The sequence below is a fragment of the Struthio camelus genome, chromosome 15 (assembly GCF_040807025.1).
Source record: "Struthio camelus isolate bStrCam1 chromosome 15, bStrCam1.hap1, whole genome shotgun sequence".
Taxonomy (NCBI): domain Eukaryota; kingdom Metazoa; phylum Chordata; class Aves; order Struthioniformes; family Struthionidae; genus Struthio; species Struthio camelus.
Window position 1 is genome coordinate 2,234,999 of NC_090956.1, and position 25,435 is coordinate 2,260,433.

Consider the following 25,435-nt stretch of genomic DNA (forward strand, 5'->3'; position numbering starts at 1 on the left):
GGGCTATTGCAGATCATGGCAGGATCAGGGTCTGCCGCAAAACTATTGCGCTCATTGAGAGTTTCCCGTGGTGGCCTTTGCTTTAGTTTAATTTCTAGTTAAAACAGTTGCGTTGGCTCCGCTGCTTGTGCAGATCAGTCCAGGTTTGTTGGCTTCAGCCAGGCTCAGCTGACTTGCATACGGTCGCTGTATCTGTTCCCATGGATTCTGCCCTCGTTCGCACAGCAGTATCCCTCCAAAATAATATTACTGAATGCGGTGGAATTGCTTTGGATTTATTTTCACTAAAACCAGACAATTCTGGAGCAGTGTCCACAAGAATGATTTTAATAAGGGGAAAAAAGTCAGTGTCAGAATTCATCAGCCTGGGAGAAAGACAGAGCTGCTGAGCCCTTTATGAAAACATTCAACGTCCCGGTGGGTCGTCGTAATTGGCCTGGACTGAATCTCTGAGCGTAGTATTCTAGTTAATTACTGGCATGCAGATAGGAGAGAAACTTGGTGTTTGAGTGTAATCCCACTACCTCTTCAGTGCTGAAAGCGTTTCTTTAATTCTAATCTTGTTAAAAGACAGGTACAAGGGATAGCCTTGTTCAGTTCTGATCTTGTTATAGATATTGAAATTCTTATTTCTCTACTTTAGAGTGTATCAGGAAGCATGTAAGGGCTTGATATGCTCACAGGACTTACCAGGGTTCAAAAGGAGGTCTCTATCTTGTAACAGGTTTATACAATTTGAATTACTGAACATGAAACTTGAATAAATGGTTCATTTTTAGCATAAAATATTCTGATGCAAGATTCTGTTTTCAGAGAAACAATTAAAATTAAAGGAAAATTTAGGCCTTACTTATGTGCTGGTAACATTAAGGATTGGTGACCGCCGGACTTGTGCTCTGCATCCAGCTGTGGGAACCTGGCATCAGTAAGTTTGCATCAAGGTTCCGCTAGTTGCCCATGAATGTTTGAAAGTATAAGTGTTATTACATGGTGTCTGGCTGCATGACGTTATAGGCCAATGAATTACACAGTAGGTCACGTGTGCAACGTTAAGCAGCACTTACCTGAAAGCAGTCCCCAAACCCCGTACTTGTATTTAGATGAAGTTGGAGCCAAAGTCATTGATGAAGAGAGGTAACAAATGCCCTTTGGGAATGAGAATTAGAAAGAAAGCTGGTTGTAAAAGCCTCCAGAGTTCAGCTGGGAAGCTTTAAGTTACAGATGCTGCTCTTACAATGGCAGTCAAGCGTAAATATTTAAAGTACAATCTATGTGGAATGCGGTGTTGGGAACTCTTCCTATTTTATTATGAATCTCAAGATACTTGGTGTTTTTCTTAAAGCTGTAGCTCCTGGAGTCATGGGACACAGGGAGAATACTTAAAAGTAGTATCTCCAAGATATGAGAAAACTGAAGGCTCGGAAACCAGAAGAAAACTATAAAGAACCACAGTCAATATGTATGTGCATAGTTATATTTAAAGAGGTTCCCATAAATGTTGGGATTTGAGCTGCAATTTGGTTGAAGGTGGTTAGCGTTCTTCTCACCTACCGAAAAACCTTGGCAATAATTTTTTGCAGAGTTCTGAAACCATGCCAGGACAGTTTACAAACCTGAAATGCGTGTGGGAAACCTGCTGAAAAATGGTGGCTGCACCATGCTTTGAAGGTCTCTGTGGATCAGAAGAGAGCAGTTTGGAGCAGTTCAGGGTATCATGGTAGTGTGTAAGGTCATAAAGAGACCTGGTTACTGTGAGTCCTGGCTTCCTTGTAGAGACACGCAGCTTCCACAGAGATCTCCTTTTTTAGGGTCTTTCCGAAGAACTGGATGCTTGGAGCAAAAGTAGGTGGAATGATGGAAGGGGCTCCAGTGTCCCCCGGAGGTAGGCAGGCCTTTCTTGCATTGGGTGAGCTGCCTTGTTCTTGGTAGGCCATTAGCGTAAGCACATGCTACGCGTTAAGTCCTCAGTCACTGCGCAGGACATAGAACAACTTTAAAGATCAAGTAAACTGTTGCCACTTCAAAACTAGTCTCAGAATTGATGCCAGGACTCCAACAAACTGATGCTCCTTTATTCTCCTTTTAATTAATTCCTTTGCCTCTAGTGAATTTCCATCTTTTATTTCTGGTGCAATCAAAGGACTGTGAGCAACAAGGCTCACATTAGGAACAGACTGATCCAACCTTTTTTTAATCTTCTGTATCTGTTACTTGTCTTTTTCTTGCACTGCCACAATGCATCTGAAGCACATATGCCAAAAGATAACTTGTTGAATGAAATACAGGGTACGCAAAGTCCTGTAGCCGGAATTTTCTCTCAGCAAGTCTCCTTTGCTGGCAGTTTCATATGGCAGCAAAGAGTGAGAGTCCAGATAAACTTGCTCAGATACACAAATGGGCAATTACATGGTCACCTGAGAAGCGTCTGATGATTTATAGTGTTATTAAATGGTGACGGTAAGAGTAGAAAAGATTTGTAACATCTGCATAGAAAATCCCAGCTCTGACCCTCACACCCTAGATACCAACATATTAAGTATCCAAACAGGCATTCAGGCCTGCAGATTGCTTTGACAGAGATCCCTGCACATCTGGTAACACTTGGCCTGATACTTAAGACCCTGGACAGTGTGTAATTAAATGTAATTCACTCCTTGCCCTATTGTGGAATCCAAGAAGACCGTTCCTATTTGAAGGATGGTCTTCAGAGAAGCCTCATGAAAGTGGAATGTGCAGCCATAGCTAGTGTCAGGGGTAAGTGTCTAGCTGGGAAGCTGAGAGAAGTGTTTTGCTGCAGGCTGATAGGGCAAGAGCGTCATATTGCAGGAAACCAGTAGGACTGGTTTAAACTTATGGCTGTATCCTCTTGCTAGCCGAGGAAGCAGAGGTGACTGCAGCTCTGAAACAACCTCCAACCTCCATGGCTCTTGCATCCCTTCATCTATCCAGCATCAATGCGTCAGCATTGGCCATCCTTTCACAGACTGTTGGATCTCCTCGTTTTCTTGCCCTCTGCAGACCTTAGAGGTCACGAGCGATGAACAGTTGGATGAAAGGAAGATGCTGTTGGCTCAGGTGGTAGAAAAAGCTGCATTTGTTGGAGCGTAGCATTCCTCTGTTCTTCAGCGTAAATGTCCTTTGTATCTGTTACTTGCAGTTCTGGCTTCTGGTCCCTCTGGATGGGCGTTCTGCTCGTTACAGAGAAGAAATCATAGCAGGAAATGAGAGATGCAAAGAATGGACTGATCAGGGAATAGGATCTGTGGGGCCTACACATTGTCAGGGATGGCCCGGATGTGTTATAGCATGTGTTACAGTCTACTGTGGAGCCTGCATGCACTTATCGTTGGAACAGCAGCATGGAACTTTTTTTTTTCTTTCTTTTTTTCTTACTTTGGCATAAGTGTGTTGTGATGGTCCAGAAGAGAATGGCACGCTAACTTTCTTCTTGGGCTCTGGTTCTCCACGTCTCCACAACTGGAGTAGATCTCTCCTTCCAGATCCTAACTGGCGTAAATCAATAGGATGCCGCTGGCTTCAGTGGAATTATGCTGCTTTACACCAATGGGGCTCACAACTTTGAAATTACATCGGAGTCTGCCAAAGCTGCGTTATTTGTGCAAATGCCGGTTTTAGGCACAAGTGGGAGAAATCTGTTGATGGAAGTGGCGGTAACGAGCATGTTCCCTTGTTACAAGTCTGCACTGCGCGCAGGATTCACACAGCCTGTGCTTTGTGCTAAGCTGAGAATGAGCAGAGAATGGAGGATGCACATGTTTCGGGGAAGAGGGAAGAGCTGGCAGTTGCAGAGATAAAAGCAGCATATGTCTGATTGAATAAATGGAGAAATGCAGGCTAGAGGGCTAGAAATACCGAGAATTGTTTAGTAATTTCTGAACTCTTTGCTCTTTGGAGCAAATGTTTAGGTGCTTGCAATCTTCTCCTCTCTGCTCAGTTCACCTTCTGTCTTGGCAACATTACTCTTTTGGTTGTGGGTAAAGCTCTTAATATTCTTTGGGACTTTCAGAAATCTTAAAAATTATTATCTGGAGTATAAAAGTTGAGCATCTTTCAGGAAACAGACAAAGATTTGTAAGGATGACCCCTTTGTCTGAGGGAGGTGGGGCTTTGGAGATGCTACACGGGACTTTGTGGCTTGCACAATCCTAAATATGTCACAGAGTTGTGAACATCCCATCTGTAATGGCAAAGGGGTCAGAATCTGGTCTCACTGCGCATGCTGCATCTTGTTTACACTGACCAGCTGGGCCAGTTTGAGATCAGGCTAAGTGGAGTAATTCCACCAAACGCTAGTGAAATCAGAGTAAATTCCCTGCATGAAAGCAAGAGGAGGTTTCCAGGACATGCACACCCTGTTCTAGCCACTGAACTTGAGTGGAGCTAGATCTGATTTACGCTGGCTCTCGTCTGGGTCCTATCGAACTGTATTACTCAACAGAGAAGCAGAGTTCAAAACCATTTGCATTGCAGGAGTCGTCTTCCCTGGGAGAGGGTTTAGAAACTGGGTCCTGCTAGTTGCCACTCTTCTCCCTAGCAGTGGCTGAATCATGTGTGGAAGTGGGGGAAAGGGAGGAGGGAGAACATATTTGAAGGGCTTTGGAGATGAAGATAAAGGTGCTTTGCTGTAGAAATGCCCCTCAGGATAGTTCCTTATGATAGTTTTTTGGTGATCACCCCACTGCCTGCATCGTCCTCCCTAGAAGCAGGGAAGGACTAGAAGACCTTGAGGGGACGTTCCCAGCCCACCATTTCTGTAGTCCTCAAGACCCAGGCATACTGTTTTTCTGCACAGTGCATTTCTATGGCTAAATATCATGCCTTCGTTACCGAATCACGTTCCAAGCTGTGGAGGGATACTAGGAAGCGGTGAACACAGTGGAATGAATTATTGCAGGAGGTGGGAAGGGGCAGTGTTAATGCAGAATGAGGGTCTGAACTGGTCTGTGTGGGATCAGAGTGGCTGAAGCGTAAGCGCAAGGCTCAGACTGGAGGAGGCAGGTACCTGTGTTCTCTGGTCAGTCTTGGCTTTCAGCCTGTCATGAGGTTAGCAGCTGATTTTTTTTTTCTCTCCAAGTTTCCAAGACCTAGAAATGCCAAAGTAACAGGGAAAAGGCTGACTTGGCAATATTGCTGGCCAGGACTGGAAGAGGAGATATTTGCAATGTTGAGCGGAGTTATGCTCTGCTGCGATTGCCAGCCAGCTTTGCAGATGTGGGAGACTTGGGTTGTTCAGAAGCGCATCGGACTCTCTAAGTGAATCTGACCCAAGCTCTCATCCTTCTGAGGGTCCCTCATACTCAGCTAGAGGAGCTGGTCTGTGTCGGTGATTCATCTGATCTCCAGAAAAGCTTCCTTATTTGGGAAGACACAAATTTAAGCCCTTTAGGGGTTAGCAGGGGATTCAAGCACAAGCATAAAGTCACATGTGTGTTTTAATGCCATCTCGAATGAAGTTACAGACTTAAAATGTTACCTAACCAATGTCTGCAATAGCAGCTCAGGTATGTTCTTCGTGCTGAGGACTGGAGGGGAAACCCGCTTTTCTCGGGGCATGTGTTAGCGCAGATGTTTTTCCTTCTGGTACTTATATTGCCAGATGAGACGCAATGTGGTGAGACAGAATTTGCAATTTCATTCCAAGTCACTTTCAGCTCTGTTTTGTTGTGGTCAGAAGTCTAATTTTCTTCGAAGCAGGAGTCTGTATTTTTTTAAATGTAAAAAACGTGATGATCTTCCAAATGAAATTTGAATTTAGTCAGCGTTTCAAAGCTAGGAAGTTCTTGAGCAGAATACTGATGTTGGTATTTTAGGGGACGCGCTCATCTTTTTTATTCCTTAGAACCTCGCAATCTGCTGTGAAGTTTCTTTGTAGATGTTCTTTAAAAATAGATATATTGTTTTCTCTAAAATATTTGCTATTGTATACCAGACAAATTCCAGTCAGAGTCGCTGCGTTACCTCTTCAGGGATGGAGGCCACTAACACCTGTGGATGTACCAAAGATTTTAAGAGTTGACCCCCTTCTGTTTTTGTGTGCTGTTAGAAAGAGCTGTTGCTTCCCACCCCAGAGGTGACTGCACTTCAGAGATGCAAAACTGTATTCTTTGTGATCTTCGTTTAAAAAGAAAAAAAGCCTAGCTTTCTTCGAGGTGAAAGGCATAGTAGGAACAGAAATTGCAATTCCATTAAGTTGGAAATCCTAAATAATTCAAAAACAATGCCGACTGCAGTTTTTGTCTTACTTGGAGCAGTGGAGGTGGGGAGTCCATGTATAAAATCTGTAAAGGAAAACGAATTGCAAATAAAAAAAACAAATTCAGGTTAATTCTTTTATTCCAAGCACAGCTCCATTCAGCATTTTAAATGTCAAGGGATTTAGGGATCTGGAGATAGCATCGATGTTCTTTGGTAACAAATGTAAACTGTAGTGGGTTATAAAACTTCAGAAGCTGTTTCTGATTAGTATCTTTTGACAACTTTTTTCCTTTTCAGAAAAAGAGGGGAAAGGGGTTTTTGTAGCATAGCTGGGCTGGAGATGGGGAAAAATCTGTTTAAAATATGCAGGGACCTGAAAGAAAATCTTGAGTGAATAACAAGTTTAACTGACCTTAAAACATCCCGTTGCCATAAGGGATTTGAAAGTAATACTTCAAATGGATTTTTGATGAGGTTCTCCAGGCTGTGGGGAACAGAATATTTTACCCAACATATTTTTTGATCTAAATTTTTAGGATAGCTAGGAAAAACTATTCTGAAAAGCCTAGAGAAGTTCTTGTTTGGTTTTATATTGTGTTTTTTTTTTTTTTTAATTTGAAATTTACTGACATAGAGGGAAAAATCAATTTGCTGTAAGGTGACTTTTCAGAACTTTTTTTTTTTTTTAAATTTCATCCTAAAGCAAAATCCATTCCGGCGGCGTAGTTCCCGTTTGTGTGGCGTCCTCGGTAGGCGTCGATCCACAAAGCAGGGCTGCGGTATCGCTTAGTCTCCAGGTTTGGAGCTGTTCAGCGCGTTTACTGCGAGGCGTTTCGGGCTTGCGTTCCTCTTCCCGCTCCCCTCTCTGCGCCGGCCCTGCTGATCGTGAGTCTTTCCTGGGCCAGTCGCCACGTTTTGGAAGGGGAACGCGAGGGCTTTGCCGCTTGCACGCAGGAGGTCTCGTTCGGGGCTCCTCGCTCCCGTGAGTTGGGGACGCGTTGTCCTCTGGGAAGCTGGCGCAGCCTGCGCGTCTCCTGCCGCGGAGGAGTTTCACCTGGGGAAGCTGGAATCCAGCCATGGAGGAGACGGGACCTTCGCGCGCCCCAGCCCGGCCCGGGCGCCGCGGGGCACACGGGACCTTCGCGCGCCTTCCTGCAGGCGATGCAGGCAGCGGCGGCGGCTCCGCTCCGCGCTCGTGCCGCTCTCCGCCGCGTGGGATTTCTGGCTCTTCCCGACCGCGGTGACTGCGAAAACGCGCTCAGCGAACTCGAGCCGTGCGAACGTCCTGCCTCCACCAGCCCACTGAAAACAAACAAAAAAAACCCCTCGTCTGTTTGATCTGCTAGTGAAGTCTGAGTTGCGGCGTGAAGCCGCGGAAGAGATGAGTTTAGCGAGCCGAGCGCCGGCCGGGATAACTGCAGCAACGTCTGCGGCGTCGCCTGCGGAGCGGCTAGGCGGCCGCCGGAGCGGGCAGCCTCAGCTCAGCGCCGTCCTGACCCAGCGCCACGACTCCCTCTCCTCTCCCCCGCTTTGCTTTCGTTGTTTCCGGTCGCAGCCGGGTGCCCCAGCCCCGACCGGAGGGGCCCCAGCCCTGAGCTCCTCTGGAGATATGAGGACAAGTACCCAGGAGGAAGATGTCCCCGCTGGTGCGGGGTGGGGGCAGCGGCGAAAGCCCAGAGGTCGAGCCAAGTTGGGGTGGGAGGCTCGTGGAAATGCGCTTGTCCAAGGGTAACTTCCCACCCCGCGCGAGTCCAGCAGTCAACAAACTCCCAGTGCGCTTTGGGCTTTTAAGGAGCAGATGAAGTTCCCAGGCGTGCCTGCCGTAGCTTTCGAGTCAGCTGAGTGTGCGTCCCAGGAACGCCTCTTGGCCTCGGACCGCTTAATGCTCTCCAAATGGCCCAAGATTTTTCTTCTATTGCATTCTGGAAGAGAAGGGAAGAAAGAAAGAGAAAACAGCAATCCCCTGTTGTGCTCTGCGCTGGGGAGCTTCCTCCAAGCCTTTCCAGGGGGCATGGAGACCTCAAGAGCCGAGGTCTGATCCCAGGAGAACTGGCCTTGCAGCATGTCAGCAGAAAACTATGTAAAAGTCCTGCTCATTTCCAGCCTTTCCGCTGGTGTGGCCAACAGGAACGTGGCCTCTGCAGGTTTCTAAGTGGGTGATCCTGCCTGAGCCATAGAAATATTGGCCTGTTCTTGGCTGGTGTAATCCCAGGCTCCAGTTCCTTATGTGTTCAGCGTCGCTGTTCGCCTCCTTCCCCTTGCCCTCCCCAGCTGGGTACTCGCGCCCCGCGTCGCTCCCCCCGCTGTGCAGGGTGCAGGAAGGGATCAGGAAACGACCCAGCTGGAAAGGAGCATGAGCAGCACCACTGCTAAGTGTGAAAGCCCGGCATGTGCTGATTTATATCAGGGTGCGTCAGGATCCGATCCTTGCCCTGCCAATCTCTGTCCTGTTCACGACTGCTTTTTAGTGGAGATGCTGTTTTCTCTGCCTGCAGTGAGTGCGTGCACACGGCCACCACGTGAGCGCAGGGGTGGCTATGTTTGGCTAAAAGACTTGCTGGTTCGGTTGCATGGTTGCTGGGTGACTGCTCTAGGGAGCCCTGGACAGGGGACGCTGGTGGACCAGTGCCCTGGCATTGAAGAACAGTGGGCTGATGGGCCCACTATGGTTATTTCAGTTCTGCCTGCGAGTTCAGGTGATAATATAGCCTGTTCCCTCCTTGCTGGTTTTGTTCCAATCATCCCATCTGTTTTCATCTCCCACTCCCACAGGACTGTGTTGTCCTTGGCCAGGCACTGGGAGCTTGTGTCCTGCCCATGATCTGGCCCTCCATGTGGGGACAACTCAACCCCACAGAAGTCCGTGGAAAGAGACTTCCCACTGTCCTGTCCATCGGTTTATGTGGAGCTGAACTAGTGCTGCAGTCTCAGAGGCAAGGCCTTTCTGTCATTTCCGCTAAACCCTGGTCTCTATTTGGGATATAAGGTTTAGTCTTTGACGTTACATTGCTTCCTTGGGAGTCAAGCTGTTTCACACCTGGCTGGAGCAGCCCCTCTGGAAGAGTCTGTAAGAACATCTTGCATTTTCAGATGCTCTACAGCATCTCAGATGCCACCGTGTTATAGTGTTAAAACTAAATTTTGTTACGGATGCTTCTTTGCTTGAAGTTGCTGTACTTGTGAGCAGGGACAGGGCTGCTTGGGTGTTAGTGATGGTACGTTGTCAGGCTAATTTTACATGCCTGGTGTGCACTGTCCTCATCACCTTTGGTCTGCTGGTTGCGTAGGATGTGGTTTCCATGACTGCTCTTTGTTTGCTGATTTCTGAGGCTGGATACTAGCAGACACCAAGCCAAATTGCACTGCTGCGCTTAGTGTGTCCAGGGCTGCGGACGGCCTAGCGCTTTTCCTTATCAGCGCTGTTCATTAAGCTCATTCATAGCAAGACCATCAGCCACTGCAAGCCTTAGTATCTCCAGTCCTATAAACGCGTTCTGTCTTATTGGTTAGGAACAGAGAGCCGCTGGTGGTGTTTTAAGGAGAGTTTTAGTGCTGCCACCATCTTCCTTAAATAACACCCAGCCCCACAAAGCTGAGGGACGTTCCTTGGCAGAGGCAATGAGAGGTGCAAAGTGGGGCCGCCTAAACGTGGGGACTGAGTGTGTTTGCCTGTGGGCCCGGCAAAATGGGAAGCGTGGACCTGGACTGACCGGCACATTCACACCAACAGCCAACCCCATCCTCAGTGTCAGGGTGATTTCAGATTTAAGTTGATGCCTTTTGCTTCTTCTAGTTAGTTGGCACTCAAGCTGAGCTCTGATGTTTGCCCCCACCTCTCTCCTCGCTCTTTCTTTGCCCCCATCTGTACCTTGCAAGGTGTCTGCAGAGCCCAGACCGACCTTACTGTTACTTGTCTTAGCTGTTCTGCTGGGATGGTGGTGCCAGAACGGCGGGACTAGGTGGGGTTTTGGAAGAAATTTAACTTCCTTTCAGTGGAACAAATTGCATATGTGAAACTCAGCAGAATGGATGATGATGTTATAACAGGAAACAGGCATGTGTCCGTTTAATTTCTAGCGCTGGGTGCTAGGATTCCTTGGCATGCTTGCATGAAATAAAAAAGGCTTCTCTCCAACCCCTTTGCCAGCATGCAGCCACCAAATATGGGAGCTAAACAGTCCGCCCCCACACTTAGGAATAAGTGGGTGGGGGAGAGCCTGTAAAGAGCCCTATGGAGGTGTAAAAGCTACGATGTTGTCTGGTTTGAGCAGATTCAGGGGCCCGGTGGGGTGTCCTGCCTTCCTCATACTCACTAGACTATCAGGCGGCAGCTTAATTGCAATTGATTTTGCTGCCAGGTTGGAGTGGGCCTTGGGCGTTGATCTAGTGGAACTGGAGCTTCCTCCAAGCCTCGTCAGGGCTGTGCACACTGGGCTCTGCTCGGGGAGCCTCGCAGGCTCTGGGGCGCTCTGCTGGGCTGTTCGACTGCCCTGAGCCCTCACCTGGGCTTACCCAGACAGCTCCTCTTTCTCTTCCATATCCCTCATGTTCCTCTGTCTCCTCTTTTATCTTTGCAAGCCTGCATACCCTGAGGTGGGCTTGACTCAACGCATCCTCAGGCTTCCCACCCCAAACACACCTTCCTCACCTCCTTTGATGACTCCTGCCCTTCCAAAGTGACCAGGTATCCTCTGCTGAGTTGGATTATCAGGAATGGCAGCAGCTGCCAGGGGATGCATGGATCGATCTTTCTGTCTAGCTCCATGCTCCCATCCATCATCCATCTATCCATCCATCATCACCATGATACTCAAGTATCTAGTTAAGGATGCTAATGCAGTAAAGCTGTAGCAGATGAGAAATGTGTTCAGACTGCTGGAATTACTGATTTGCTTTGCTTTTCACCCAGGTATACAAATACGTTCATTATGGTGTGTAGATGTGTGTAAGCACATGTGTATGTGGTTTAGATGCCAGGCTCTTAAGGTTAGTGACGAGCACTTGGAACCACATTTCTTGCTTTTTTTCTGTCTCCAAAGTGCCAGACTGCTGTGGACTGTGGTTGTGTTTGCATATTGTGGTGAGGTCTGGATGTGCAGGGCATGAGTCCCTCTGGACCCGCAGAGGGTTGTGCTGCAGCAATTGGCCTGGAAACGGTTAACGAAGGCAGCGGAGGTTGCCAACAGCATGCTCTGTTGCTGATGTCTCATGGTGGGGGGGTGGGAGGTGGGGGGAAGATCTGGGTTCTCACCTCTCTTGGGAGTTACTGTTTCTTCCTGGATACAGCCCAGGCAAGACAGTTCTCAGCCAGCCTTGGTCTCTGCAGCCAAGGCTGGAACTTGCTTTGATGTACAGGTTCGTCTCTAGGATCCCTGAACAAGCGAACGTGTGAACCTCATCTTGGCAGCAGCATCTCTGCCCTCTGCCTTCCCGCTCCCTGCTTTGGTGTCTGTCTCTCTTTCAGTTGTTTCGCCTCCCCATCTCTTGGCTGGGATGTTGCATTTCCCCGCGACACAGACCCTCTGTTCGGCATGCTCGTGCCTGGGTGGCTCTGGCTGTGTCCGCCCTGTGAGCAGGCAACAGCTCCTGCCTGCCGGCTGGCTGTGCTGCTGGCGCCCAGCCTCGGGCTGTAAAGCTGGTGCCCGCAGAGGCGCTGACGTGCCCAGCTCTCCCTCCAGAGCATTCATGCTTGCATGCATGGTGGCGAGCAGGCAGCGCAGCTGGGGACGCGTCCCTCCTTCTGGCAGCCCGGGGACACATCTGTGCTGCCAGCCCTGGGCCCGCTGAGCCGGAGGGCTGTGCGGCCATGTCCCGCTCCCCCTCTCCCGGAGGGCTCTCCACCCGAACCTGGGGGTCCCACTTCTGGGGGTGGCCAGAGATGGGCTCAGGGCTGCTGGGCCCTGACGCGCTGGGAGTGGAGAGCCCTGCTGAGCCCCTGTCCTATTTGTGCACACCCCGTCCCTGCGCCAGCAGTGCCATCAGTGCCTCTGCTCCCGCTGCCCGCTCTGCCGAGCCTGGGGCAGGCTGAGAAGGGCCTCTCCTCTTGGCCTGCCTGTTTTTCACTGGATCTGTCGGTGTTTCTCCTGGCATCGCTCTGCTGAGCCCATCCCTGAGCTCGCAACTGAAAGCAGCGACCAAACCACAGGACTGTCCGAATCGCTGGCTGTGATTTACTCCCTCTGCGCTCTGCCAGGCTCCGGCTCAGGACGGCCTCTTGCGTGCATGGAAACATTTTACTAATGATAGATTTAGGGGAGAAAACAAAACTACAAAGTTCTAGTAAATGGCTGAGGGCAGGGAGGAAGGGCTGATGAGGCACCCTGCTAGCACCCGTGCCCTGTTACCCCCTTCCAGCCCCCCGGTGCTGTCCTGTGAAGATGACCGGCCAGGAGGGATAGTGCTCAAGAGGAGCAATGCTGTTTCCTTCAGCCCTGAGACCAGGCCACTGGCCTCTCCCAGTGAGACCCACACACGCCAAGCCAGCTGCTGGGAGGCCACGAGTTTTCAAGTGCTCAGGAGGACTTGCCTTACAGTTAACTCTCAAATGGGACATGAAGCTTAGGCATCTCTAAGACGCTTCTGAACATGTGGCATCCTGACTTCTGAAGATGTTTCTTTGTCTTCACTGCTCTCTCTCCTTAAAGAAGGGTTTTCTCTGACCACCTTAGCCCAGTTTTCAGCCCTGTTTTCACTCCTGTACAGAGGTGATTTTGGGGTCTGGTCCTTTTCCTAGGATTGCCTGGGCACTGTGTCCTCACAGCAATCTTGCTGTTGCTGGGAGCTGGATATAGCTCTTGTTTTCTGCTGAAGGCACATGGCCATCTGTGGCTTTGGTCCCTTTGCTGGGGCACTGGTGTGCTGTGGGGAGGTGCTCTGCAGTGTGTGGAGGTAGCAGCGGCCATGTAGAACCATCCGGGGGTAGTGGCATCCCTGGGCCCTCAGACTGTGGAGTACCAGGTCGAGATCCATGGGATCCTTGCCAGGCATGCGCCCACTCCCCCCAGGAACTGTGTTTGACAGGTAACTCATTTCTAGCCTCTTTCCCTAAAGACACACAACCCCCTGCTTCTATGCATGTGCCTGCACACGTACCTCCCAGCACCCCCAAGAGCTTCTGAGCCGCTCAGCAACTCCAACAGAGAGGCAGAGCTCTCTGGGGACGGTGAGTTCCTGAACGCCCTCACAAGCTGGAGGCAGAGGCGGGAGCGCTCCTCTGAGGAAGGGCTGCAGATGGAGCACAACCCTGTTATTAGGCACTGGAGAATCCACATCGGAAGCCTCGATATGAGCTCACCCACGTTATGAGACACGAGGGAACCCACATCAGATGCTTGGTTGCTGTAATTCTGCAGTGCTGCTTGTGCTGCTTGTCCTAAATTAATACCTAGGGATAAGTGGTGGCTGCAGTGTGTTGAAGGAGGGGCTGGGCCTTGGAAGAGCCCAGCGAGGCCGTGGACAGCAGCGCTCTTTGGGGCCCGGTTGTTTTTGTAGGAATAGTTGCTGGGAATTGCCAGCACTTATAGACTGAGGTTCCTACTTCGACAACGAAATGAGTGTTGAGGGCAGACAAGCATTTCCTCCCAGCTCCTCCTTGGTGGTCTCAGCAAAAACATGGTGGTCTCAGACTCCTGAGGAGCCACTGCTCTTGTAAAAGCAAGGCAGGTTCCCATCTTGGTTTTATGCGGACAGCAGTCAGCAGACCCACGGGCGCCCTTACAGAGTGAGCCAGGTTCACTCCTCATGCGGTTCTGCTGCCTCCGCGATGACTGGGCTTGTGACACTGGTAGAGATGCCCATTTAGAAACCTGTGATTTCCAAGAGCAGACGAGCCAAACTCTTCTTGTTTACTTAGGGGCAGCTTGGAGGCACCTAGGACTGTTTTTCCTCTGCAAAAGTGTAGCAGCTTCACGAGCCCTTAGCTGGGTGTGCAGCAGTGAGCTTGCAGTGCCAGGCTAACGGCATGCTTTGCAAAGCTATCTGCTGCTGGAAGAGTTAGAAAGTGCCCCCAAGAGCTGTCAGTCACTGCAAGAGAGCATCTGGCGAGGTCCTAAACATGAGAAGAAGGGAAGAGAGGCATTGACCCTGCAGTCTGAACAGAAAGACAATGTTTCATTCGAGCCTTCCCCACATCACTGTGCTTAGAGGGATCCTGCCAGAGCATCAGCGGGATGGCACAGGCATCCTGGGAGGTCTTGGAAGAACGGCACTGAGATCACCCATGCAACTGGCTTGGCCCTCGTGTTTCCTGTACCCTGAATTCTCGCTGTGGTTCGGACCTGCCTCTTCAGAAGGAGAGCAGCCCGCTGGGAAGTTTTGTTGTAGTTCCCAGGCCTTCTCTCCACCCGGGAGAGGGAGATGCGGGATGTGAGTGAAGCAGTGCTGCACAGAGGGTGGTGGCAGGGGAGTGGCAGAAGGTGGACGTGTGGTAAGTGCGGCTCTTTGATGCCCACCCGTGGTTTTGACCACGCTTGTTGCTGTAATGTGCAGCAGATTGTGCACAGTGCTCTTCTCAGATGTGAAACAGGAGAGGAGCTGCTCATCAGGGAAAGGGGCTGCACTGGTTTGGCAGTGCAAAACCAGTGGCTGCGCCCCCCTCATTTTGCCTTTGGGTGGCACCTACAGCAATCCTCAGCGGTGGCCGGAGCGGCGTAGCAGTGAGAGGTAGCGGTGTGCTAACCCAGCTGGTGCCAGTGCCAAGGTGCTTTTGGGGAAGCACTGGGTTGCTTGAATTCCTGATAGTCCTCCTGGCTAAAAAGGCTGTGTCATCCCAAAAGTCACAAAACTGAATCAGGGAGGTTAATGTGCAGTGTGGGGACATGGTGGCCACCCCACGTGCCAGCCTTTGCAAAGGCTTTCAAATGTAGAAATGAAAGTCAACCTATTTCTTCCCAGCAGCACATAAAAGTTGATGACTGGAAACAGCACAAATTAAGTTAAGTATATATTATCGTCACTGCATCAGTGGAAAACGCTGTGCAAGATTTACTTCCCTCCTCTACAGGGGCAAAATGAATAGCAGCTTTCTACTTCTGACAGCCTTCTGCGCTTTAACCTTAACTGCTCTGCTGGCCGCTGACTTCTGAAGGCTTAAGACTGTCTTGAATATATATGATGATACATAATAACTCGGGAGCAAATAATGTAGCCTTTGAATTTCTGTTCCGCTGAAGTTTCTTTCTAAAGCCCCAAGTCTGGGGCTTTGAAGAAATGCCCTTTCTTTTCTGCTCTTCTTCATCCAATTTCCCAGTGATGAGTCACGCTAACAGCACGGGGCTGGAGTGTGCTGGGATGCTCTTAGGTGCTTTTCCTTCTAAGAGTGCAGTTTGGAGACAAGCCAAATACCCTGGTATTGAGCTGGAGTTGGGGAGCCTGAAATCGAGCAAACCAATTTCCTGGTGGGAGTGGGCTATGGGGTTTTGGGGTGGACAAAGGGCTGTGCTGGAATTGTCTTTCCTTGAGTTGAGGGCAGTGATCTAGGCTTCCTACCTTCGTTCTCCTGCAGATTTTCATGAAAACGTACAAACTTCCTGGTTTTGATCCTTCTCCTCCATCAAATCTGGTTGAAATTGGCCAGTGGGATCAGACATTGCTGGGGGAAGACCGGCAGACAGATGAGTGGATAGGCGGACAGACCATGTGATTGCTTAAGCCACATTTCCGTAGAAAGCCAGGCTAAAAACAATCAAAATCCAGTCCTTTCCCACAAACAGCTTTGGTTGCCACAAACTGGTGCTTTTCCAGTGAAAAAATGTTTTGTCAGAAAATTCCCAGTTGTTCCTACTGAAGGGAGGAAGCAAAGATGCTTGCAAAGTGGTGAGAGCCACCGATGGCGCCCACGCAGCTGAGATGTGAATGCACTGGACCATGCTCCCACTGCAGAGCTGCTGGTGGAGCCCATCAGTCTTGGCACGGGCAGCGTTGGCTTTGCAAGCGGCTCGCCTGCCGTAGACGATGGGGGAGCTGTGAGCTGCGCAAGGCTCAGCCTTGGCTGGACGGGCAGAGCCCAGAACTGGGCTAGCTAAGGAAGCACCCAGCGTCTTAGGAGCCTTCCCCACGCCTCTGTGGCCCGTTTCTCTGGAGCTGGAGGAACAACTATGTGGCAAAGCACACAGATAGACCCATTTCTCCCTCCTTGGTGAGGGGTTTCTTTTGTCTGGGGACCAGCTGAACCTAAGTGTAAGGAGAGGGAGAAAGATGTGCTCCTTCCCCCTCTCCCATCCCACTGTGAGTTCAGCAGCATCTCAAAATATCCACTGAAGGCAGGATTGAAGCCTATTGTCCAGACCTGGATGGATTTCTGAGGCTTTTGTCTTATCTGTCTGTGGAGGAAGCAGTTATTAGCTAATACGTGATGGGCTGCAGATTGGTGAGGTGAGCACTGTGCACAAATGGAAGTGGCTGAGCAGGTTGTCGGGAAAAATAACCATTTGGCAGCCCCTGCGGGGCCGTGATCCTTAGAGCTGCACGTCGTGGCTCATCTTCTGCCTTCCTTTTGTCCGGCTTCTTCCTGTGCTTCTGGCAGATGCTGTGGGATGTCCCTTTTTGCTTCTGCCATCAGTTTCTGAGAGAGCTTGGAGCAGCTCGGGGCTGTGTGATCGGTGACGGCCAGCTCACATCACTGCTGTGCTCCAGAGTGAAATTTGACTGTGCTCTTTGCCAGGAAACAGGGCTTTTTCTGATAGTAAAAAAAAAAAAAAAAAAAAGAGCTAAATTTGTTTCTCATCTTCCCTGAGGCCGTGTTACAAATTTAACGCAGATGGGAAATCTTTTCCATTTTTGTGGAAAGTTGGATGCATTCTCCATCTCAGCAAGAGCTTTTTTTGTGGCAATATGACAGCATTTTGCCTGAGAAAAACAAACAAACAAACCGTATTTAATTTATTGTAGTGAACAGAGGTGGGCAAGGGAGACAACCTCCTTGAACTCGGAGCCGTCGTGAGCCCTCGGACACGTGAGGCACGTGTTTTGAGCAGTGCTTTGGGGTGGACTCTGCCTGGCGCTGTACTGGCCGAGGAGGCTGGGTGGCAAACGCTGGTCTGCGGGTTGGAGACAGGGACAAGGAACGACTTGTGCTTGAACCCCAAAGACAGAGGAAGAGGCTAGAAACTGCAGCATTGATGCCCTTCTCACTCTCAGGTTGGGGAGAGGATGGGATTTTGGACGTACACGTACTTTGGAGGTCTGGAGCTTATAGCCCACGTCAGGGTGGTGGGGGCGAGAATCACGCTGAGCGTATAAAGTTCATCTGAGTAATGTCGTTGGCACCGGGATTAAGGCACAGCAGCGAGCCGGTGAGGTGGGTCGAGGTCTCGGGTTTGTTGGTGCCGGCGGCCGCAAGGACGGAGGTTTGCTCCCCGGGCCGCGCAGCCTCTCGTGCCGGACCGGGCAGAGGGAATCCACGCGGAGAGGCATCGAGCGGTGCCAGAATAGCAAGTGAACCTGATTTGGCCCTTCCAGCCCGAAACTTCGGCTCTCGCCGGCAGTTCACGCAGGCCGTGCCCAGCGCGGCGCTCTGGGCTCGGCGCCGTGCCGGGCGCCCGTGGCGTGGGGATGCAGCCTGGGCGGTCTGGGGTCGCCCAGGGCTTGCTGCGGTCACCAGAAGAGCGTGCACGTGTGTGTGTTCCTCCGTCCCCCCTTCCTGCCTCTTCCCTCAGCCCTGGGGAAGGGGGAGAAGCGGTCGCTTCCCTGCTGGGAGTGGGGACCCGGGGACAGCCCGCTCTCACCCAGGGGCTCCCCACCCCAGCCAGGAGGCGAAACGTCTCTCCTCTAGCAGCAGTTGGGCGCTGCCCCGTCCTGCTCAGCCCGGAGGAGAGGTGGCAAGGAGAAGGGTCGTGCAGCCCTGGCTCCCTCCGCGCAGCGCCGGGGCGGCCGGGCGCAGGGAGCCCTGCCCCGGAGGGATGCTCCCCACCGCGGCCGGCTCGCGGGTGGCCAGCGGCCGGCGAAAGCCGCAGCGAGCAGCCGGGCCTCCTGCCAGAGCCGAGCGGGCAGCGGCCCCCGAGCTGTCAAAGGGATTTCAGCGGCGCTGGGAAGACGGGAGCGGCTGGATCCCACCGCCAGCCCGGCCGGGGCCGGTGGGGCCGGGAGGTGTGCGAGCGCGGCGCTGCTGCCTGCCTGTCCCGCGGGCGTCAGCAGATTTCCGCACCTCCTGCCCGCGCGCAGCTGAGGCCGCGGCAGTCGCCCTCTTTCCCCTCCCTCCCCTCCGGGCGAGGAAGCATCCCTGCTGCTGCCGATCCCCCCCGCACCTGCACCGCCGGGGCCGCGGCCTTGGGCTCTGCAGGCTCTTCGTGTGCATGACATCTGCTCCTTGCCTGGAGTCTTCCAGCGGCCCCGCGGCAGGTCCTCGCTCCCCAGCCAAGAGTTTCGCTGCAGATGATACCGCTCATCTGCCAGCTATTGAACCCCGGCTGCGATGGCCACCCTGGGCGCCAGCAGAAGTTGCAGGGTTTGCCTGAACTCAGGTAATTGCACAAATGTGGTGCTTTTTCCCCCTTGGCCCATATCCTAAGGCTTATTTGGGCTGTTTCTTAAAACTGCTCGTTTCCAGCCGAGCCGGGCTTTTAGGATCACGCAGGGAGAGCAGGACTTGCACTGCTGGCTTCTGCTGCTCCTGCTTCCCCGTCGCTGCTGGCAGATCGGCAGCCCCCTCCTGCTCGGGGAGCCCCGTGCTGGGGGCAGCTGCTGGCGAGAGGTGTCTGGAAGGTGGAGGTAGGAAGGCTGTGGTACCGCGGTGGTGCAGCCTCCCCGTGTTACAGGCACCGCACCGGAGGTGGTGCTGCCGGCCACGGCAGAAAGCTCTGCGAGCCAGCGCCGCAGCAGGCACCCTTGGGGAGGGCTGTGGCCAGAGGCTCTGGGGGACATGGGAGCCTGGGACAAAGCAAGGAGCCAGCATGGCTTGTTTAAAAATAAAATAAAATAAAAAACAACAACAACAGAAAAGATGTAGTGTTGGGAATGCAAAACTCTTTTTAGAAAGGTTAATTCCCTTGAAACCATTAATGGCTCCCTTTGTGGTGATGGAAAGGACTTGAAAAGGATTGTTGAGTCCTTACACCTTCCCATTGGAGCCCCCTACGGCCCCCTCTGCAAGAGCCGCAGGCTTTCAGGAGATGAATTCATGCTTCGTCTGGTCCAGAGCCCACTGGAATCAATGGAGCTGCTTTGGGTTGGGGCCCAGGTACCCTACCGCGTCCCAGCCCTGCAGCAGGCTGGGATAACCACAAGTAGGAGATCACGTTCACAGAGGGGTGTAGGTGCTCAGTTACCACTGATTTCAATGAGCATTAGGTACCTAAATACCTTTGTGGATCTGGCCAAAAGAGCTTGTAACTGTCACTGGACAGTTTCCTGAGGGATCCCGAAGGCTTCACTGCAGACCTCAGACCTGGCTCCAGTTCATAAGTGGAGATGGATTTATGTTTTCTTAGGTAGAAATGAGACAGTTTTGGATGAGTTTCAGAATGACTCGTGGTTAGCTGGAACCTGAAATTTCGAGCAAGGCTCGAAGTTTATTCAGCACGGGGAAGCCAAACTGGGAAAGCATTTTTGCAGAAGCCCCTGTGATATGCAACCAGTGACCTCTCCACACCCGTGTGCAAAATCCACGCACCAGTGATGGAGGTGGAAGTTATTCGTAGGGCAAAAGCCTGGCTCTTGCCTCACTCCCAGCATTTTTGATTTCTCAGTGATCAGATCCAGCTAGTGCAATTTTAAGTTGGATGATGAAGGTGGTATGGGCAGGATGAGCAGTGTTTAAAATTGCATTAAAGCAGCCTAGTTTGCTTGGTTTAAAATACGGACCTTGTGCATATCTTTTGTTTTTTTTTATGATTTACCTGTTGGAATAGGATCCAGGGCCCTCAGTCAGGGACCAGGATGGGTGACGGGAAGGCTGACCCTCGGCGCTGGCGGGCTGTGTGCAGGGGATTAGTTCTGCTCCGTGTGCTGTGCCCTCCGCTTCCGCGGCGTTGGTAGCTGGTCTCTCAAACTGCACCGTTTAAAGGCAGGGAGCTGAGCCTGGCTTGCTCGCTACCGTTGTCTTTCATTCAGGAATCAAAACACAGCGTAGTGGTGGAGGCGGGGGAATTGATGCGTTTGAGTCAAAAAGGCTAGTTCAGTCTCCTTCCCAGGAAGGAATCTGGCCCAGTAGTCGGTTAATTTAGCCTGTGGCATCCTGCGGGTCCCGAAGTGTCATTTAGCATCGCTTTCCAGGCAGAGAGAATGACGTGTGTAGATATTATGCCGGTCACTTATGATCATGCTGCATATCGACAAGAGAGTCGTTTTCCCTGGAAAGCAGGGGAGCCATCATCCCCTTCTCTAACCTTCAGATCACAAAACAAATCGAACTGAGCGGGGAAATCAGCAATGCCCCACTGCTATTTTGCTTGCTATTAGGAATCTGCATCCAGATTGCTTCTGGCTTGCCCCAAGACATTTTCTTTTAAGGGGACCCAGCACTTCTGTGTCAGAAGCAGAAGTCTGCCTGGGCTTGTAACACATGCTGCCTGTTTTATATTAAATACCCAGTACAATTCCCTTTTCAGAACAGCAGCTATGTTTTCAGGGGAAACTAGTCAAAACTATAGGTCAGGCTTCAAAATCCAGGGGCAGCCAACGGGGAAAGTCTTGGATATACATTAACATGTTCAGAGACCTCTGATGCTCTCTCAGAAATAACATCTGTTATCTTGTAACTTAGCTGGGAATCAAAGCTTTTGTACTGCACAGTTGTTTAAGGAATTTTAAATAGGGACGGATCAGCTGGTTAAAGGCTGGGCTCACCTGGGAGCCTTTCTTCGAGTCAGCTGGGAGCACTTCCCTGACTCGCGGCCGCTCGCCTACACGTGACCTGCTCAGCACAAGACGCGTCTGGGAGTGATCAGAGCACCCCTGCGCGTGGGAGGGCGGCCCCGGCTCCCCCCGATGCAGGCGGCCACAGGCAGATTGCATCCGCATGGAAATGCAGCGGGGTCTCCGCAGCAGACGGGAAGCAGCCAAGGGCTGATTCTCATCTTGGCTGCATCCGGGTGAACGGTGCTTTGAAGAACAGACCACACTTGATCTGATGCTCAAGATGCCACCTTGGCCGTGCTTTAGGGTCGGTTCAAGTCCTGGTTCCCCAAGCCCTGTTTGGTGTTGCTGTAGATGAGGTGGGGTTGGGGAACAGACCGTGCATGTGGGGACTGTTCCAGGAATTTGGGACCTTCGCCAGCTCTTTCTGCAGGGCGTGTACAAAAGAGATGATGAGCAGTAGGGGAGAGGGGCACACAGCTCTCCTGCGTCCTCATGCAAGGGGCTGGCAAGGGGGCTGAGGGACCCTGTGCTCTGTCCCACTCTCTTCCTAAGCCTTAGCTGCTTGTGGGGTCTCTGTGCCCCCTTTGCTGGTTGTGGAGCATGACCTGGAAAATGGGCTCATCTCTGTCATCTTTCCTCACCATGTACTTCTAGGCAGGAGGGACTTTCGTGCAGGGCCTTAAATATCATGGCACAATTTTGCAAGCAGCCAAGCATCTTTTCGGTAGATCTGTTATATCAGATTTGCTTTTATGCCTCGTTCTTCCCCTCATCCTAAAGGCTCCAGTGTCCCATCACAGAAGAGCCCAGGTCTGATTCTCTTCAGAGCTACTCTAATAAAGCCCTCCATCAAAGTCAGGCAGGGATGTGCTTCCTGCACGGAGGGGGAACAAGCCAGGGGTCAGCATCTGGTCCCTCAGCTCCAAGGACAAGCTGTTGTGAGCTGACAACGTGGTGTAACTGGTCCCTGTAGGCTCCTGCAGCCCCGTGACGGCACCGTGGCGTGTCATGGCCCCGGTCTGCAGAGCAAGCTGCCTACAGGTCCCACACTACTGTCTGGAAGTCCTGCCCGGCAGGGGCACGTGCCCTGTTTGGATTCCAGCCTCACTCATGCTTTCATCTCGTGCTGCTTCAAGAAGCAGCTTCTTGTCTGCTTTGTTTTACCGCGGCTCCACCTCGAAGGTCTGGCTTTCCTCTGCTCCGTGTTTCCTGGGATGGGAAGAGCTGAGGGGGACAAGACTGCCCAGGGAGGACCTCAGGTCTGTGTCTGATGGGAGCCGTTTGGAGTTACTCATTTCTGTTGTCTTCACTGCTTTTGGGAGCAATCGCGGCCCGTGGTCGGAAGCCCGACAGAGACCCGTGCCTTCCTTTCCTGGCGCTGTCGGGCTCTTTCAGCCGTCCGCGGTATCGCGGAGCAGGAAGGGCAGAGCACCGGCGGGTGCTCGTGGGGCCCGGCGGTGCTGGCAGTCCCTGAGCGCCCTCTCCTCAGAGAAGGCTTTTAATAAGAAAAGCCGCCGTTTGAAGCAAGAGCTAAACGCTGGCTGTGAGCGCAGGACCTGTCCAGCTCGCAGAAGTTCAGGTGCTGTGAAACGGAAAGCTCTCTCTTGTGAAATAAAATGAAAGGCATAACCTCAAGCTGGCTCCTGCGCTGGGAAAAGAGGCAAGCAAATCATCCCGTTAAAAGGGGAACCTGCCCCCCAGCCAGGCACACCACCTCGTAGTATCGGTAATGAGAAATAGCAGCTGGTGTTTTCTGCAGGAAGTTTGTTTGTCCCGGTGAGCCATGCAGGCGCCGTTGGTGCTGGGTGCGTGCAGAGGGACTCAACGTTTTGCTTCTGCGTCGGTAGTCCCGTCTGCCAGTTGTGGCTTGCTCAGGTCACCCTGCCGGACGGGGAGCGGGGCTGGCGTTGGAGGAAAGCCCTCTTTGCTCCCCGCACGTTGGCCGAGCCGTCTGATCTCGCTGCTGGTCCCATGAGAGTGACTCTGCTGCGAGAAGGGTGAACAGTGTAATGAACAGTATGTAACAGCTAAATATTCCAGATGCAAACTATGATGTGCAGACATAAATCAGTAGACTTTCAGGTTTTTTGCTTATTAAAAGCAAAGTTACACCAAGGTATTTCTAAACGGTTTGGCAATGTAGTTGACAGTCCACTTCTCTTCCCTCTCATGCCTCCTTTTCCAACTATTGCATTTCTTTCCTGGTCGTACGTACACGCTCAGGTGATAAAAAGGGAGGCTTTGGGAATACAGCAGTATTCCTCCCCAGGCGGGACATCCCTCTGCTGGTTCCCCGTGTCTTCGGGAACCGATGTGAAGGCAGCCCAGGGCAGGCGATGACCAGCCTTCCCAGATCGGGGGATGAGGCTGACGCATGCCTACGCATGCAACGTCCCTGACTCCAAACTAGGGAGCAAGTACAGCCGTTTTTCTCTCTTTTCTGGGTTTATTAACAGGGGCTTGTCTTTTTATAACTGTGAATTAAGTCCCCAAACAGCCCTTCCACCTGCCCCCTGCGTTGAAAAATAAATAAAAAAAAAGGCTCTGTCCCCTGGCCAAATTTGACAGCTTTTCCACACCAGATTAGTTATCCCGTCTCTGGAGTCCGCTCATGTTTCATGGAGTGGTTTCATCCCAAGAAGGAAAATATCCAAATCAGATGTTGCTCTGCCTCTCTGCTCTGCAGATAACAGGAGATCCAGCAGCTGCTTCCGCTGGAGCTGCTGGAGGAAATTCTCACACGGCAGCGTTATCTGAGCAGCACGTGCGTGCAGGGGGCTGCTGATCGGCGCTCGGCTCGGAGCTGCTTTGCTCCTGGCTGGCTGTGGACAACGTGGTGTGATCGGATGCCCCGTGGCTGGGTGGTGCTCCCCTTGGACCTCTGCCCGGCATGGGTGCTGCCCACCCACGGGCTGTGCAAGGCTGAAGCTGTGGGTCGTGCTCAGAAGGCTCTGTTTTCACTGGGGTTGAAGCTAGAAGGATGCAAGCACATTCCCAGATCTCTCCAGGATCCCTTTTCTCCCATGTGGAGACAGTGCCAGGGATTCCCAGGTACTGAGTCTCAGGGGCTTGTTGGGTCTGGCAGGATGGAGGGGCTTTTTCAAGCCTTCCTACTGCAGTCGGTGCCCCTGCATCCCTCTTGTTCTGGGACCGATCCTCAGCGGCCTCGTGGCGGAGCTGTGCAGCGATATGTGTGCAGAGTTTGGATTCCCAGGTTGACAACTCCCAAATCCAGCAGGCGGTATCTCAGCTCTCGTCCTGAGTTTGGGCCCTGTTGCCAAGCTGGCCTACAGCGCCTCGGCTCCGAATGGGTCCGTTTGCCTCCGGTGCTCTGCACAAAGGAGGAGAAACCAATGGTTGCAGTTCAAGAGATTTTAAAAGCATCAGCATGGCGGGGGTGCAGATATGGAAGAGCAGGGATGAGGCTGCTGGGTGGTACTGAGAGGCGTCGCATGGATGTGTGCGAGTGTCGGGCCGCTGGCAGAGGGGCTGAGGAGCTGTGTGCAACGTCTCCTGTGGTAGACCTCAGTGTGAGGGTTTTTCCTCAATCACTTTTGCATGTAGCATTTTCCGCTCGCTGTTTTGGTTTGGCTGCAGTCCTGCGCTGTAGAGCTTCCCTTCCCTGCCCTCCTTCAGTAACAGGCCGATAGCGTATCTCCCTTTTCCTCTTCCCTCATCTCCCCCTCTCATTCATCATGGAGAGTAGCTATTTGGTATGTGCAGCACTTAATTACACTGGTTCATGGTTAACATTTGGTGTGTTTATCTATATCACCTAATGGGGGTGTTTATGGCCAGTTAGTTACTGTCAAGTGTGTTAATTACTTTCTTATGAGCATCTGACCCATTGGCAATTTTAAAAGGACCGTTAAGGCTAAGGCCCTGGTGCCTTAGCTTCCAATCTCCGCTTTGGTCTGGGAACCAGATAGTGCAAACTTCTCATTTTTGTCCATTCAGAAAAGGAGAAACAGGAAAAAAGACCTGGAAATGTTGGAACCAGTTATGTTAAATGTCATAAGGCTGGGGAGCTCTTTTCTCTTAAACATCACTTTTCTTGAAAGCTGCTGATGGGTTCCTTTTCCTCATCCCAAACCCGGAGATGGCTGTGCAGGAGATGCAGATTTGCATGGAAGGAGATGGGGGGTGAAGGGATATCTCTCTCTTCCCCATAGCCTGACCTGGAGCATCCTGTGTTCCCGGCCATGTGACGAGGGGGACAGGCAGCACGCAGCCAGCCCTGCCAGTGGTGACCATGCACGGACCATCTGGAGAGCCCAGAAACCGCTTCTGCAGCACTGCTATATGAAGTGACTGAGGTGGGATTTGTGAGAGCACCGGATGAAAAGGCAGCTAGGGCCAGCCTCATACTGAGATCAAATAAATACAAATACAGTGAAATTATTCATGGCTCTGGGGACTCATCCTG

The 25,435-nt window shown here is 51.7% G+C and overlaps 1 protein-coding gene across 1 annotated transcript in view; it reads left to right on the forward strand.

Moving 5' to 3' along the window:
- Window positions 1-25,435, forward strand: part of HS3ST6 (heparan sulfate-glucosamine 3-sulfotransferase 6) — a 55,353-nt gene that overhangs the window by 12,781 nt on the left and 17,137 nt on the right. The gene's annotated exons all lie outside the window — the stretch shown is intronic.